The 15,845-nt window shown below is 41.7% G+C and overlaps 1 protein-coding gene across 13 annotated transcripts in view; it reads left to right on the forward strand.

The window, feature by feature from the left end:
- The first annotated feature begins 1,121 nt into the window (after positions 1-1,121).
- AKAP13 (A-kinase anchoring protein 13) overlaps positions 1,122-15,845 on the forward strand; it is a 320,846-nt gene continuing 306,122 nt past the window's right edge. For 12 of the 13 annotated variants that reach the window (XM_035024073.1, XM_035024072.1, XM_035024075.1 and 9 more), the window contains exon 1: positions 1,122-1,324. The gene's annotated coding sequence lies outside the window, so the exon portion shown is untranslated. The remainder of the gene's footprint in view (positions 1,325-15,845) is intronic. The other variant, XM_035024089.1, reaches the window with a different exon arrangement.

Below are 15,845 nucleotides of genomic sequence, written 5' to 3' on the forward strand. Positions count from 1 at the left end.
TTCTTTCTTTCTTTCTTTCTTTCTTTCTTTCTTTCTTTCTTTCTTTCTTTCTTTCTTTCTTCCTTCCTTCCTCTCTCTCTTTCTTCCTTCCTTTTGCCATATCCTATACCAGTATTTTTTAAATGGAAATAAAAAATATATGTGTAAACTGTGCAAAGTGCACTTAATCTTAAGCGTCCACCGTCTAGATCAAAATACAGAACACTTCCAGCCCCTCTCCTGCTCCTTCTCGGTCAATAATCCTTCTACCCCTAGGTAACCACTGTTTTTACTTCAATCACTATCGACTTGCACGTTCTTGAACTGCATATAAAGTGTCATTTTTAACTTAATATTTTTCTTTAATTAGATTCACTTTTTAATAGCTTTCTATTTGATCTAAGAAATAACATCAATGAAATGATGGTCTGATGTGATAGGCATTTTTCCTCCTAATACACAGTAAAATACACACTGAAACACACACACACAGACACACACCTATCAAAATGAAGTTTCTTAGAACCAATGGACCACACTTCGTTTCTCAAAAGCCACCAGATGATTTCTGAGGTCCTTTGCAACTGAAGATTGTGATCGAGTAGCCAAAAGTTCACGGAATGCCTTGTCAAAATCTTGATGCCGCCAGAGAGCCATCCTTGCATCCAATGATCCATCCATCTAAAACACTTGAGTATTTACAATGACGCTCAGAGGCACTGACCCACAGAAGACTAAGCCCCACTTTCTGATTGCAAGTGGAAAGAGTAAATTATTTCAGTCCGTGTGGTAACTGTTACAGTCAGGTAAGCACCGGCACACAGCGGCAGGGCTGTTTCCGGAGACAGGGCGGAGAGGAGAGGGTGGGTGGGCATTTTCCAGAGAAGTCTCCGCCGGCCACCCAACTCAGATCACTTTGCAGCGGCGGGCAACCTCAGCCTTCCTTAGCAACCTGACCGCACCGCCCAAGTGCCTTCCTATTGGTCTCCTGGAGCTTGATGGGCAGCTCTGTAGTGCAATCCCAGCTCGCGGCCCCTGGCTCCGCGCTTACTCACGGGAGGGCTCGTAGGCGGTAGCGCCCTCCCCAGGTGCCCCGCCCATGCCCGAGCGGCTTGTGGCGCATGCGCGGGCGGGCTGGAGCTGTGTGCAGGGCCAGCGCGGAGCCGGAGCAGCCGCGGTGAAGCTCCTGGGCACCGCTGAGACCGCCGTGCCCGCTCGTCGCCTCGGCCGCCGCCGCCTCAAGCCGTCGCCGCCGCCGGCTGAGCGGCTGCCTATTGTCCTTCTCGGCGGCGAAGGTGCGGAGCTGCTCCGGCTGGGCCCGCGGGGGAGCCCCGGGCGCCGCACGGTGAGAGCGCAACTTAGTTGGCGGAGTTGGGGGAAGTTTTGTGATTTGGGGAGGGGTCGCGGGCGAGGCGCGAGGGCCTCTCCCCTGCGGCCGCTCCTCGGGGCCGTGGCCGGGATCGGAGCCGGGAGGGGGGCGGGGCCGCGGGGCGAGGAGGGGGCGGGCGAGCGGTGAAGGGGCGGTGGGGGGCGCCCCCCGGCCCCCTCCTCCCCGCGCGTTGCCCCCTCGCTCATTGTCTGCTCCCGGGCTGCGGCGCCCTCCCCACACCCGCAGCCGGGCTTCGGGGGCGCGGCCGCGGGGGTCCCCTCGAGCGAGGCCGGCTCTCCTGGCGCCGGGAGCCGCGGCCCCTTCTGCGTCCCCCCGGGGTCCCTCCGTGGACAAGTGCTGCGGACGCGAGGGAGCGGCTCCCCCGGGCCGACGCGGGCGGTAAACACTCCGGGCCGCGCCCGCCTTCGGGGGGCGCCTTCCGCGCCCGCTCCCGGGCCGCGCGGGTCGGGGCCGCGCCGGCGGAGGGGACCCGCGCTGGGACTGCAGCGGGCTCAGCTCTCCGCCGAGTTCAAGTGCAGCCATACTTGGAGACCAAAACATTTTTTTTTTTTTTGGCTTACTTACTGACACTATGTATATATATATATATTTTTGTTCCAAGTCAACCAATATGAGAAGGGTTTTGTTTGTTTGTTTTTTTAATGGGGAAAACCCTCAATTTTTCTTCCCCAGAAGATAGACAGGTTTTTTACATTTTGTTTTTTTGGAAATACGTAGTTTTTACAGCAAAATGATTTCATCACATTTAAGTTTTTAAATGTTACTGTGAACTGAGGAATTCACAATGAAAGTTGAATTGAGCAATATTTTGGTGTTCTCAGCTTTTACGCTCCTGGGTGAAGTTATTTTGGGAGTTTATTGCCTCAGGCATACACAACTAAAGGAAAAAGCAGTGTGCCTTTTTTTCTTATTCCAATACACCCCCCCCCCCCTTTGTTTTTTTGGAGAAGCATCTTATTCTGTTTTTCTAAACTGTTGGGATTGTCCAGATCAGAACAAATGCTGCGTGCAGTTTTTGAAAGATGATTGCGAGTTTGTAAAGGGGTTATGATCAGCTGAGATAAATCACTGTTCTAGTTCCTGTATTCCTTGGTCTCTTGGGAGATTTGCAGCCTGAATTAAATACAAGCCTTGTCAGGTTTGGGGTTCGATTCTACTGAATTTGGTTCTTTTGGCTTATGATGTGAGAATAATTTGGCTTATGATGTTTAAATCCCCCAGGTGGAACTAGTTTAAGTGTCTGTCAAGTTGGTAGTGGAACAGAATGACCAGAATGTGTTAATACCCGTTTTTATATCCCATTGCCATCTGCTAAATTAAAAAGAAAAATTTGGGAAATACGCTGTATGTCAGTTTGATTTCTCACTGGAAGTGAGTAATGTGGGGAGGTGTTCCTGGGTTTTTCTGGTTTGGTTGGCCTTGTTTTGCTTTGAAAAACCAACTTGCCTCACCTGATGAAGCTAAAGAAAAACGTCTTTATGGCTTAAGCATTGTACTTTTAAACTACAGCAACAAGGTCACTTATAGGAGTCACAATTCTTGCTCTTACAACTTTTCTTCCTGGTTCTGCAGTTGTGCGTGCCTACATGGGACGAGCGTGTGGATGGAGGTTGACAGAGGTTGCAAGGGTTGTCAGGGAGGGACATAATGTAAACAAATACAGCTTACAACAGAACTGACAAGTAGGCCAGTTGCTTTTCTCCTCTGAGCTGTGATACCATGTTACACATTTGTTTTAGGATTTCTCACACACTTCATTTATTTGCCTGACTAATGGTAACTGTACATGTAGTATAAATGGATTCCTTCTCTAGTCTGTTAACTCTTTGAGGGCTGTGATGGGCCTTATTTCTTATTTTTGTCCCCTCTTTGCCAGGAAGGATTCTTAACACAGTGCAGGTGTGCAGTGTGTGTTTGAAATGGGTGAAGCTTTGTACTAAGCTAGTGATTGTGCGCATAGAACCACTAACTCTGGGAACTTGCCCCAAATGACAGTTCACTTGGCAGCTCTGTGATGAAATTTAGTCTACTTAAAAGGATTTCAAACCTCTCTTTTTTAAATCTGTTAATTACTCCTTGAAAAGAAGTGAAGTTTAAATAGTGCCCTATGGATTTTCAAAATGTGATTCTCATTTAGAAGTTTTCTCCCTTTTCTGATGAAATGATTAATACTGCTGGACAAATCATTTCACGTCTCTGCCTAGGTTCTTCTATTGTGAAATGGGGAGGTAGCACAGTTTTGAAGAAGACACATTTTTTGTAGCTAGGTACATTTGAGTTCTGATCCCTACACTTCCATTGACCAGTTGTGAGCCTTGAGCAGGTCACTTAATCCCTCAGAGCCTCTGTGTCCTACCAAAAGGTGTAGTAACATACTTTGCAGGGTTCTTTGGAATGACTGAAACTATGTGAGGCACTTAACAGTGTGCCAGACATTGAGTAGGTGCCTATTACCTGGTAGCTGTAATGATAATAATTTTGATACCTTTTTATGTGATTTGAAGCAATTTTAAAAGCCTGATGCTTCTGAGTTATTCTGAGCTATTTCTTTCATAAAGAAGGAATCCTTCTGAGAATTGAGTGTCTTTGGTTGAATGCATTTTTTTTTTTTTTTAAGGAGCTAGTTGAACTGAATGTTAATAGAAACTTATCTTCTCATTGACCTTAACAGGTGTTTGAGTAGAATTTGCAGAGTAGCTTGGTAGGGTGTGACTGTGCATTTATGGTGGTTAGGAAATGGTGAGAGACGGATTGTTTTCAACACTTGTAATAGGATATCCAAGTTATTTAGTCAGTTCCAGCTTTTGTACCTTATTTTACTTCAGTCTTGAAAAATAATTGATAGGGATTATGACTACATTTTTTCAAACTCATGTAAGATGGAACTGGACCGGGGGTTAACACAGTGTGAGCACAATTCTGCTATGTTAGCAGATTGCTCACTTCCCCTTCAAGATAACACCTTTGAAGGTGCCACCATTTGCGGAAGGAAGCAGTGATTTAAATCTGTTATGCCAGTTCAGTTTACACTATTCACAGTACCAAATGGAATAGATATATTCTAGAACCTGTAATCAGGACATTTCTATATACTGAGTCTCATCTTTCCATTAGTTTTCTTCTAAAATGAGGGTAAAAAGTTAGACATGGAGGGTTATAGTAAACCTTCAAAAATTTTATCTGATCGGACTCACAGATTGAAGAAAAAACATACCTGACAAAGCTAGATGAATAAACTTGGACTTTTTGATAATTCTTTCTTTTAAAGTTAATACTTAAGTGCACTTGAACAGACTTGGTTATTACTGATGGGGACAGGGGTCCATTTGGAAGCAGTGCTCCTGAGTCATTGTCAGCTTGTCTTACCACTGTAAATGAGGAGAGAGGGGGAAGATGTTAGTGGAAGGAATTTCATTTCCCTCATACGTCCTCCCACTTAGGGTCTTGAAGTCCACCTATGGGTTGATTGGGACATAATAAATAGAAGATGAATAGATAACCCATTTTGTCAGCCCTTGCTGGGAGGATGGACAACCTGGTACTGAATATTTATGTGGAACAATAGTGTGCTTTCCTTTTTTACCTCTTCAGAGCTGTGTTCAGAGCCTGGCAAAGGTGGATATCAATGTGTTTCTGTGATGTGGGTATTGGGGTGGGGAATAGGAAGAAGTGTGAGGAATTAACCATTTATGTCACTCTGTAGGCTCTTCTTTTGGAAACCATGCTTTTGAATTTTCACTTCTGATAATATCATAAGCCCATATTTGGCCATAGCCTTTACCATCCAAAATGGCCAGTTATTCCTGAATGGTTAGGAATTAAGTAGGTATGTCACACTGTAACTGATTTGTCTTTTAGACAACTAAAGATGTCAAGTTAGGGAAAAGCATGTAGGAGTTATGTGAAGAATTTTGTAGAACCCAAGATGATTCTATGATGGTGATCTCTACTGGAAAAAAAAAAACACATGATATGGAGCCACATGTCTGACTTTACATCCAAACTTTGCCATTTATTGACTGTGTGTCCTTGAGCAAGCCACTTCATCTGTCTCAAACATAAGATCCTTGTAAACTAAAAACAAATGTAATATTAATCATCTCCTATCACATACTACTGTTGCGAGAAACAAATAAGGTAGAATACTATACAAATGCTATGGCATTTTGTAACTTTATTGGTTGGCTACTGGTTTGGATAAAATTAAAATCCTAGTTGAAAAGAGGAAAACATCCTACTATGTTGGTTTTTCTTTTTTTTTTTTTTAATAAAAGATAATTAAAATATGCTGTAATGATTGTCATTCTCCTTTCTTGGGAAAATTGATACGTCTTACTTTGGCTCTTTTCAGTTTTCCTTTTATAACATTTGTCATGGAGTATTTTTCTAAACTCTAAAGAAATTTTAGTTCACAGTGCTTGCTGTTAGACCCAAGTTACTGTGAAATCACAGGAACTGATGGTCGATGCCAATTCTTGAAGTCAGGTTAAACCACAATGAACAGCGAACAAAGAATGTCAATATTTCAAGAGTACAAAAGAAGCTAGTGTAGTTGTCTGATGTTTACGGACTCATTTTCTAAAATTATGTTTTCAGTTGGTTTACTCAGATCGGGAGTCTGCCTCGTCTGTGCCAGATGTTCTACTCTGTCTTACCTACCTACATTTCTTATTTAATTTTGGGGAAGAAAAAGCTAGGCGGCAGGCATTATTAAGCTGTTTAAGTATGGGGAAACAGCCCGCAAAGTGATTTGACAGTGATCACATAGCTATTAAACTAAAATTGGAACTCAGATAATTCTGGCTCCAAAGGCTAGGCATTTCACAATATTGATTGCTATCACCTGGAAAGAATACATTTTTAAAACAAATCAAGGGGCGCCTGGGTGGCTCAGAATGGTTGGGCATCTGCCTTCAGCTCAGGTCGTGATCCCAGGGTCCTGGGATCGAGCCCCGCGTCAGGCTCCCTGCTTGGAGGGGAGCCTGCCTGTCCCTCTCCCTCTACTGTTCCCCCTGCTTGTGCTCTCTTGCTCTCTCTGTCAAATAAATAAATAAAATCTTTAAAAAAAAAAAATAAATCAAGTTTATTGAAATACTATTTATATGATAAAATGTGCCCATTTTAAGTATATAGAGTTTGATGAGTTTTGTCAAATGTATCCATGCAGATAACAGCACAGTCAAAATACGGAGCATTTCCATCATTCCAGAAAAGTTCCCTTGCAACTCTGGCCAGTTTCTCCGCTCAACCCTCACCCATTCCCTACCTCACCGTAGGCAACCACTAGTCTCTTTCTGTCATTGTAGTTTTGTCTACATGAGGGGTCCTCAGACTATAGCCCCCAGGCCAAATCTGGCCTACTGCCTCTTTTTGTAAATAAAGTTTTATTGGGACATAGCAGTGCTCATTTGTCTGTGGCTGATTCGGTGCTGCAGTGACAGTAGAATAGTTGGCTCACAAAGCCACACATTCACTGTCTGGCCTTTTACAGAAAATGGTTGCTGATCTTTGTGTTCCTCATAACCAAATGCATTGGTCACATTTAAGAAAATTAACAATTCTTTTTTTTTTTTTTTTAAAGATTTTATTTGACAGAGAGCGAGAGAGGGAACACAAGCAGAGAGAGAGGGAGAAGCAGGCTTCCTGTGGAGCAGGGAGCCTGATGCGGGGCTTGATCCCAGGACCCTGGGACCATGACCTGAGCCGAAGGCAGATGCTTAACGACTGAGCCACCCAGGTGCCCCTAAAGATTTATTTTAGAGAGAGAGCATGTGCGAGAGCGGGGAGGGGGGGCGAGGGGAGGGGCAGAGTGAGAGAGAGTCTTAAGCAGACTCACACTGAGTGCAGAGCCCCATGCAGGGCTTGATCTCAGGACCCTGAGATCATGACCTGAGCCAAAACCAAGAGTTGGACGCTTAACTGACTGAGCCACCCAGGCGCCCTGAGAGTTCTATATATATTCTAGAATCAGATACATGATTATTGTCTGCAAATACTTTCTCCTAGTCTGTGGCTTATCTTTTTATTCTCTTAATGTCTTTTGAAGAGCAGTTCTTACTTTTGATAATGTTGAAGTTGTTTTTTCTTTCGTGGATCATGTTTTTGGTGTAATATCTGAGACATCTTTGCCTGACCAAAACAGAAAGACTTTCCCTGTATTTTCTCCCAGAAGTTTTATAGTTTAAAATTTTACATTTAGGTTTGTGATTCACTTTGAGTTAATTTTTCTAAATAGTTCAAGGTATGGATTGAGATTTATTTTTTTGCTTTTAGATAAGCAGTAGTTCCAGCAATTTTTTTTTTAAAGGATTTTATTTTATTGTTTGAGAGAGCATGTGTGAGAGCAGAGGAAGTGTCAGAGGGAGAGGGAATGAGAGAATCTCAAACAGACTCCCTCCCCACTGAGCATGGAGTCCCATATGGGACTCCCATCTCGTGACCCTGAGATCATGACCTGAGCCAAATTCCAGAGTTGGGTGCTTAACCGACAGCCACCCAGGTGCCTCCAACCCTGGTTTTTGAAAAGACTTTCTTTATTGTATTACCTTTGTTGAAAGTCAACTGATCATATACCTGTTGATCTATTTCTGGATTCTGTATTCTGTTACATTGATCTGAGTCTTTCATTTCACCATAACCACACTGTTGATTATTGTACGTTTATAGTAAATCTTGAAATCAGGTAATGTGGTTTCTGTAGTTGTGTTACTTTTTCAGAAATGTTTTTGAGTATTCTAGTTGCTTTGCCTTTCCACATTTTAGAATCAGCTTGTTGATCTCTGTAATCCTGCTGGGATTTTTGATTGGCATTGCGTTGAATCTGTAAATTGGGAGAATTGACATCTTAATGATATTGAGCCATGAACATGGTACATCCCAGGACTGTTTTTGATACTTTCATTTGTGTTTTGTAGTTTTCAGTAATTGGATCTTGCATATATTTTGTAAGATTTATATATGTACCATGTTTTCTGGTGCTGTTGTAAATGATGCTTCTAAAATTTCAATTTCCAGTTGTTCATTGCTAGTACATAGAAATAGGGTTGAATTTCATATGCCAACCTTGTATCTTACAACCTTGCTAGACTCAGTTTTCGTTCTAGAAGCCTTTTTGTAGATTCTTTGAGATTTTCTACATAGATAGTAGTGTCATCAGTAAATATAAGTAGTTGGATTTCTTCCTTTGCAGTCTGTATGTTTTTTATTTCTTGCTTTATTGAATTGGCTTGGACCCCCAGTATGATGCTGAATAGGCGTTTTAAAAGTGGATATTCTTTCCTCATGTTAGGGAGCAGAAAACATTCAGTGTTTCACCATAAATAGGATGTTACAGGCATACTCTACAGAGAATGCAGGTTCGATTCCAGACCACTGCAGTAAAGTGAGTATCACAGTAAAGCGAGTCAAATTAATTTTTTGGTTTTCTATTACATGTAAAAGCTATGTTTATATTATAGTTTATTAAGTGTGTAAAAGCATTCTGTTTTAAAAAAAGGATATACCCTAATTAAAAATACTTTATTGCTAAAAGATGCTGACCATCATCTGAGCTTTCAGTGATTTGTAATCACCAATCACATATAATCATAATCACAATGCACAAGCTTGAAATACTACTGCAAGATTTACCAAATTATGACACAGAGACACAAAGTGAAGGAAATGCTGTTGGAAAAGTGGCTCTGAGAGACTTGCTTGATGCAGGGTTGCCACAAACCTTCGATTTGTAAACAATGCAGTATCTGTGAAGTGCAATAAAACGAGGTATGCCTGTATTTGTATTTTGTTTTTGTATGTGTCCTTTATCAATTTGAAGTTCTTTCCTGTTTCTAGTTTGCGGAGAGTTTTTATCATGAATGGATATTGAATGTTGCCAAAGGCTTTCTCTGCCTCTTTTGGGATGATCATGTGTTTTTTTCTTCTTTACTCTGTTGAACGATGTCTGATTTTGGAACTTTGAACTAGCCTTGTATTTTTGTGATAATCCTGGGTTGGTCATGATGTTTTCTTCATGCCTTGTTGGATTCAATTTGCTACTGAATTTTTTTTATTTCTTCCATTTGTCTTCTATTTATGTTCATTAAAAAATTCTTGACTGTATATATAATACTCATAATAGTTGTTAAGGTTTCTGTTTATCCCATTATGTCTGTTTCTGTGGACTGATTTTTATTTTGGGTCAAGTTTTCTTCTTTGCATGTCTAGTAATTTTTTCTTGGGTTCTGGAAATAGTGAATTTTAAGTTGTTGATTGCTGGATTTTGCTCTTTTAAAGCAGGATTTCTCGACCTTGGTCTTACATTTTGGGCCACGTAATTCTCTGTTTGCAGGCTGTCCTGTGCTTTGTAGGATGTTTAGCATTATTCCTCGCGCACTAGATGCCAATTGTGATAACCAAAATTACCTCCAGACACACCGAAAGTCCCCTGGTAGGGGGTAGAAATCATCCCTAATATGAGAGGCACTGCTTTAAAGAGGATTGGATTTTGTTTTTGCAGGTTATTTGCATGGTACTTCTTAGGCTAATTTCTGAACTTTGTAGGATTGGTCTAGAGGAGCTTTTACTCTAAGGCTGTTTCACTCCATTAATTAATCAGGAACCTTCTAGTTTCCATTGAAGAGTTGGATGTTTTCTGCTCTGACTGGTCAGAATATGAATGTCTGCCAGCCCTGTGCCAACTCTGGGATTATTTAGCTTATAGTTCTTGGGTCATTCTTTGCCTGACCCCATAGATTTTTCAATATGCATGTATAGCTTACTATTCAATATCCGACTCAAGGAGGCTTCTCTGTCCTGAGTTTTGAGATTCCTTCGCCTTCCCAAACTCTTAGGTCTTACTTCTCAACTTGACAAGATTGCCATGCTTTGCTCAGGATCGTCCTCATTGCACCATGCTCCAGCGTGCCTCCAGGCCGAGAAAGCTGGTTGTGGGGCTCATCTCTGTTCCCTTCTGTTAGGGATTGCAGTCCTTTGCTCCTGTTGTCCAGTGTCTAAGAGATGTTGCCTTATAGATTTTGTCTGTTTTTCTAGTTGTTGGAGGGGTTGTTGGCAGGATAAGTCTGGATCCAGTTACTTCCATGTTTGGAAACTGAAGTCTCTTTGAAGAGTATACTTTATTGGTGGTGCTAAAAGTCTTGTTATAGATTCTTCAAATATTGGGGGCTATAAATATCAAAGAAACATTTCTTAAATGTCTGCTGTCTGTAGCTCAGCCCTTACCTGGTGGGGAATACAGAAAAGTAGATTATCTTCCAGGTGAGGAGGGACATACATAGTGCATACATAAGATTAATCAAAGATGTGAAATGCTCTAGTGATGAACAGAAAGAAAAATCAGTGTGGTCTGATACTTTGATACAGAAATGCATTCTTTTACATTTTTGTTCTTTAGTGTATATGTATAATTCAGTTTTATGGCACTCAGTCAATGGAAGAGTACTGGTTCTTTCAGATGCATTTGGCAACTTATTTGCTGTGTGGCTTTAGGTGGCTCAGTTTTCTCATTTGTAAAATGGGCATGCAACATCCCTTGTAGTGTTTGTTAAATTATTCAACACATTTGGGTGCCTTCTGTATGTAAGGTCCTGTTCCAGGTGGGGATTCAGTGACAAATGAGAGGCAGTTGCTGCCATCAAGGAGCTGACATTCTAGTAAGGGGAAGTGGAGATAAATAAGTGATGGTGGCGCCTGGGGGGCTCAGTCGGTTAAGCGTCTGCCTTCGGCTCAGTTCATGATCCCGGGGTCCTGGGATTGAGCCCCGCGTTGGGCTCCCTGCTCGGCAGGGAGTCTCCCTGTCCCTCTCCTCCCCGCTCATGCTCTCTCTCTTGCTATCTCTGTCTCTTTGTCTCTCAAATAAATAAAATCTTTTAAAAAAAGATAAACAAATGAACAGTTTTGCCGATGTATGGGAGTGATGATTTTAGGAAGGATATGAAGAGTATTGGCAGAAATTGGTGTGGTCAAACAAGATCTTCTGGAGGAGATGAGATTTGAGCAAAGACCTGAAGGAAGTGAAGGAGCAAGCCACCTGAAGATCCCTGGGTATTCCGGGCAGAAGGAACATCAAGGGCGAAGAGCTTGAGGTGGGAGTACGAACAAGGAGGTTGGTGTGGCTGGAATGGGGCAAGGAAGGGGAACCATAGGAGATAATGTGTAGGAGGCAGAGGCCACATCACATTGGCTTTTAAGGATGACGAGAAACCACTGAAAGGTTTGAGGAAGGAATAACAAGAGCTGATTTCGGTTTTAAAAGTTTCATTGTGCATGTAGGGAACAGGAGTGGAAACAGGGCGACCAAGAATTTTGCAGTAGTTCACTCTGGAGAAAGAGGATGGTAGCTTGGGTTAGGGTAGCAGCGGTGAAAGTGGTGAGAAGTGGTTGGAAGCAGTATACATTTTGAAGAGAGAACTGATAGGATTATTTATGGATTGAAAAAAGGTTTTGAAGGGAAGAAAGCAATCCAGGATGATTCCCAATCCAGGATGTTTTCCTTGAACAACTGGGTGAATGGTGCTATGGTTTCCTGAGAGGGTGGGGGGAGATGTGAGTTTGTTGAGAGGAGGAAATTGTTATTTCTCTTTTCTCGGATGTGCTAAGTTTGAGATCTGTGAGATTTTAAGTGAAGATATCCGTAAGTAATTGGATATGCAAATCTGGAGTTTGGGAATGAAGTTTGCACTGGATGTAAGAATTAGAGACCCGTAGATAGAGAAGGGGGGGTGGTTATTGTGAGAATTAGGGATATATAAACTCCTGGCACGTGGCAGGGTCACATGGCATGGTAGCTAGTAATAATAATGACAGTGGTAAACAACAACAACAACTGGGTATATCTAGGGGGGGCAACCAATGAGTGAAGAAAGAAGGTAGTGACCTAAACAGTACCTTGCCTATTAAATCCAAGTCAGGATTGTAAACATTGTGAAAACTGTTCTTTGAGCATGAGAAAAATATTATTAGTGAAATCTGTTGTGCATTTCCAATCTCTGAGGATAGCTGTGATTTTTAATGTGATGCAGGGGTGTCATTTGTATATTTCACGTATACATAAAACAAGAGTCTGGAAGGAGGCTATTGCAAATTGTGTTCAAGGAGATGATAGGTAGAGGTATTTCTTCTCTTCTAAATGTTCTGCAACACATATATTTTTCTTTAGTTTTTTTTTTAAGTAAATGCTGCCCCCCACGTGGGGCTCAGACGCACAACCCTGAGGTCAAGAGTTGCACACACCACCGACTGAGCCAGCCAGGCGCCCCAGTCTTCTTTTTAATGAAGGGAGTTAGTGTTTTTGGAGAGTCCTGCTCAGTTGGGGAGCTTCTGGGTAGATGAATTTCATTTGTTGTGGTTGCTAAACACTGCTTCTTCCCCTAGCTGGGTCTTTGTGGTCTGTTGTCTTGAAACGTTGAGCTCTTGATCACAGGGGGCCATCAGGTAAGAGAGTAGTTGGCGGTCTTGATATGGGTCCATAACAGCTCCTTGGAAAATTGTTAGCACATGTTCTCCCACCTGGCTAGATGTGGCACCGTTTTGTTCAAAGGGGACATTATTCAGCACTTGAAATTTGCTGGGTAGATCCCTTGAGATAAATTGAACTGAGCATGATATAGGTTTTAAAAATCTGAATTATACTATCAGCCTTAACTTAGTTTTTTAGAGAAGTATTCCTTTTCTCAGGTGATAACTGCTGAAGGGGGTAGATATGTCAGGGGCTTTTTGCAAATTTGACATTTTCTGTAATTTGTGAATTGCTTCCAAAAACACTCAGTATTGTTTGAATGGTATCTGTAAATAAATCGACCTACCTGGTCTTGCCAGTTGAGTTCTGCTTTGTGTAAAGTAGGTGTGTTTCTGGAGTGGGAGAAGGTAGGCCCATTGTGGCATTGCATGGAAATAATTTCTGTTACCTTTTAGAAGTTGGAAGAAAATTTTTTTTTTTGCCCCTTGGGTACTTTGTGCACAGCCTGGCTGGGCTCAGAATACAAAGGATCTCTGGATGCGACCTTCCAGTTTGGGAATTATTTAGGAAAAAAATGTGGCAACAAGAGTTGAGAACTAGAGTTCTAATTGTTCATTTGGTCACATGAGGCCTTTGGGGCCTGGCCGAGGTGCTTTCTCTGTTGGAGGATTAAGGATCTATATGGGTCAGTGGACAGGAATGACCGAAGCTTTTGCCTCGGCCTTCCTGCTAAAGTGGTGCTCTATGTGTGCCTGGAGCTGGGGGTGGTGTGTTTTTAAAGGACTCCTGCAGTCTAGAAAGATCTTTTGAGGCAGGCTAGTTCCTAAGAGGTGTTTTCTAAAAAAGTGAAGTCACTAAAAGAAGGACGAAGCTTTTGCATATTACCTATGTATTCTGCGTTCCTTTATATTCTCATAATTCCTTACAAGAACCCCATAAGATAGGTGTTATTCCCTCCCCCTGAACTTTTTTTGATGAAAATATGGGGGTTCAGAGATTTTACTTTGCCCTTTTCAAGTCAATGAACTAGAATTTTCATCCAGGACTTTGTGACTATGAACATACTCTGGTTTTATTATATATGCCATAAGTCACTTTTTTTTTAAACTCTGATATAATTATATCCAGAATAACCAGCTTGAAATTCCAGCTTGTTCATGTTGTAAATAGAAAATCGTTGTGGTCTGCTCTTAGAATTTTCCTAGAATTCTTAAAAACATGCTAGGCTTCCATGTTTGTGCCTTGAAAGTAGCAGAAACTTAACCGGTAAAATTGTATTTTACTTCACATACAGGAGTTTTGTGGATCAACATTAATAATTAACATTTACACACACTTTCACGTATTCAAAGTGTTTTACAAACAGTTAATTAGTTCATGTTTAATCTATATTGGAAGTTGAAAAACCAGTTTAAGTTCATTCTAGCAGTACAGAAGTGTTCAGGGTGGGTGATAAGGAGTAAGTCTTCAGTGAGAAAAACGCAGGTATTGCACCATGCAATCTATGAAACCTCTTACCTCAATCCCCTTGCTCTGTGCCCAGATCAGCTTATATTAAGCATGTTTTTTGGGTGTACATCTGCTTAATGCAAAGGAATGGAATTATGTGAACTGAAGGAAAGACAGGGTTCAGGATGGTCAGGGAAGGACCTGGGTGAAATGATTCAGTGAACTGTGTTGCACGTTTCTTTTCTGTAGTCCTTTAAATGTGATTGTCCTTGCTTAATTCCTATGGGGGTTTTGAAGGACGGGAAGGGATTGGCACAGAGACTCTTGCAGATGAACAGAGTTGTTATACATGCTAATTTCTGGGAAAAATTCTTTTCTTTTTCCCTCCTGGCTCAGGAGATAATAACCCCGTAACTGAATACTTTGCTGGTTTCTTCACTACCACTTGTCACTTGATTCCATCTCTTCTCCCCTCCACCCCCAATAAAATGGCTTTTACTTGGCAAGGTTGTGTAGTGGGGAAAAGACTCGGAAGGAGACAAGCCCCAGTTCAGCAGCGTCTCTGTCACGTAACTAGCTGGGCAACCTTGAGCAGGTTACTGCTTTCTTCTGCCCGAGTTCTTTTGTTCGGTGAAATAACGTGTTAACTTTTTATTGAATGCCACGAGGGTGCGGAGGAGGATGTGAAACTTATGCTCTTGGATATGAAGCGGTCAGAGGATATTTTAACATCAGTGAGGATTCTTCAAAGTTGCAGTGACTTCTTCCTTCCTACTTTGGTTGGAATAATTAAATTATTTTCTTGCTATTGTTGCCAACCACATTACTGCACTTTAAATATCTTTCTTTTCTAATACAGAGCAATAAATAGAACCATTTGATAAATATTGTGTCTGGGTGATTTCCTAAGACAGGACGTGCAGGTTCCTTTTCATCATTGCTTATAGCCCGGTCAGAGGGACCTCTTCATGAATTTTTGTCTAGATGACCTTGCCAGGGAAACCTCAGTATGTGATGGCAGAAAGGAAAAGGATTCTGAGAGCTTGGATGTGTACTTGATTAAATTTTTATCATCCGTGGGAATCTGTTCTTTTAATGGGGCCGGATAGGAATGACCCTGAACTTTTCCCTCTACCAAATAGTGTTTTCAGGTCTTTGTCTTTTTCCCTCTTTCCCTTTCCTTGACCTCTGGAAAATCTGAAAACTTAAAGGTACGATAAATTGGCTTTTGAACCTTTTTGTAACATTAAATATACCCAGGTTTAAACTTCAACCTTTTCCACCAAGATTTCTGATAACTTGGAAGGAACATTGTACAGCTGGACCTTGAATAATGCTAGATGTGAACTTTGAATAATTGGGATTGACTTAAATATTTAGAAAGCCACTTTTATTTTAAAGGATGGCTATAGGTAATATTTTTTTACGTTTTGAATAAGGAGACCTTTGTTTTTGTTTTAAGAGTTTATTTATTTATTTGACAGAGAGCACAAACGGGGAGTGGGAGACAAAGGGAGAGGGAGAAGCAGGCTCCCTGCTGAGTGGGGAGCTGGAATTGAGGCTCAATTCCTG

This window comes from Mirounga leonina, unplaced genomic scaffold (assembly GCF_011800145.1).
Source record: "Mirounga leonina isolate KUSES-001 unplaced genomic scaffold, KU_Mleo_1.0 Mir_178, whole genome shotgun sequence".
Taxonomy (NCBI): domain Eukaryota; kingdom Metazoa; phylum Chordata; class Mammalia; order Carnivora; family Phocidae; genus Mirounga; species Mirounga leonina.